Source organism: Sesamum indicum, unplaced genomic scaffold (assembly GCF_000512975.1).
Source record: "Sesamum indicum cultivar Zhongzhi No. 13 unplaced genomic scaffold, S_indicum_v1.0 scaffold00132, whole genome shotgun sequence".
Taxonomy (NCBI): Eukaryota; Viridiplantae; Streptophyta; class Magnoliopsida; order Lamiales; family Pedaliaceae; genus Sesamum; species Sesamum indicum.
The window spans coordinates 273,205-274,908 of NW_011628056.1; the positions used below are offsets into that span (position 1 = coordinate 273,205).

General features: G+C 33.9%; 1 long non-coding RNA gene across 1 annotated transcript; it reads right to left on the reverse strand.

The window, feature by feature from the left end:
• Positions 1–338: 338 nt before the first annotated feature.
• LOC105179287 lies at positions 339–809 on the reverse strand. Its single transcript, XR_002286312.1, has 3 exons — positions 714–809; positions 522–593; positions 339–403 (listed from the first exon to the last, which is right to left on the reverse strand). It is a non-coding gene; the product is annotated as an uncharacterized LOC105179287 (long non-coding RNA).
• Positions 810–1,704: the final 895 nt, after the last annotated feature.

Sequence of the window (1,704 nt, forward strand, 5' to 3'; positions counted from 1 at the left end):
GGAGTTTCAGCAACTTAAAAAAATAAGCATAGAAGGCTAGAATAAGAAATTTCTAACATCCATTTGGAAACACAATATACAATTTACTAAGTGAAGAGCACATGGGCAAAATACAAAAACCTAGCAAGTACTGAGACTCAACTTCCAAGTCAGAGTGCATATCTCCGACACGTGCAATTTGTGTGTAGTCAACCCATACAAGATTTTTCAACATAAAATAAATTGAATTTAACTATTTCAGTTGGATTATTAAGTAAATGTTTAGAAAAATATTATTTTGACATTATTATTACGAAACTAATGAATGAAACAAAAAGAAGATGCAATGATTCAGGACCTTATAGATCTTGTGCGATAATACTTCCAACAACCTGAGCTCTGCATTTGGACGAGAAAGTTTCACCTATTTAATATAAACATTGCAACAGTTAAAAATCATATAACGCTATGTTAAGCGACAAATCTTAGAATTCTAGGAACACACACGCAGACTCCCGGTAATAACTTGTCAGCTATATTACCTTGTCCTTGAGATGCTCAAGCACATCACCCACAGTGCTTTCTTTTGGCAGCCTAATACTGTGAGTTTCCAGCTATACATACCAAAACAAATAAGATATTTAATGTTTGCTAAATATATAATAACTTTGCAAGTCTTGCATATGTATGCACTTGTATAGGAGAATAAAGTCCAATTATGAATGAATACTCACTTCAGAGTTTGCCGCATAGCTGAAAGCTAGTTTGTGGGTTCTCAACTCTTGCAATTCTGGCAGAGGTATATCCCCTACATCAATGTGCAGAATACCAGAAAGCTGAACAAGAAATTAATGCTTTGTTAGTTTCACACCCTCATCAAATGAACCCCGACTTAGAGTTGTATGAATGCGTACTTGTCCGTAATGCAGCAGCATCTCTAACAAGTTTTCTGCTCCTCGATATCTTATAGGATGAGCTTTTGGTCGCTGAGAGTAGATAATGTTTGATGTAAGCCGTAGTTTGGACAGATCATTAACTCCGAGTTGGTTCGATACTTTATTAACAACTTCATCATATGAATCAAGCTTTGACCTTCATAATTAGTGGAATTTGAATAGCAGCGTTATGTGGATCAACATTACCAATCATAACATAGGAAATTACACTCTAGAATTAAAAGTCTATCTTCTATTGAACTCACAGTTGTATACAAAATTCATCCTTTTTAGGCCTTTCCCAGGAGCGAAAGTGGATAACCTGCAGAACAACAAACCAAAAAAGGCAGGATATATTAAATGAAAGTTAGATGCATCACATCATTGTTTTAAAAAGAAGGTAGTTACAGGGAAAAATAATACTTTTTGACTTAGAACCGTTATTTTTTGGGGTCACTGAAAGGAAATAGATGTTATATATGGGGTACATTGAGTAACTAATAGTGTCCATGTATGCATAAGCACATGCACACTAAGATAATGGGAATCAAGACCAGGTGCAAGAGAAAGAGCAAAAATTTTAAAGAATCGTGGAAGATAATATGATCAGATCACTTGATAATATAATACTCCGATATGATTCATTATTTCTCGGAGGTGACAATGTACAAATTTTATATTTTGTATATCTTTAAGCGGATAATAGTATCAAATATCAAAATACTTCAATAGGTAAAACCTTTTGTAGTCAAACAAATAATACGGGCTAGGAAAGTAATTAATAATGCTT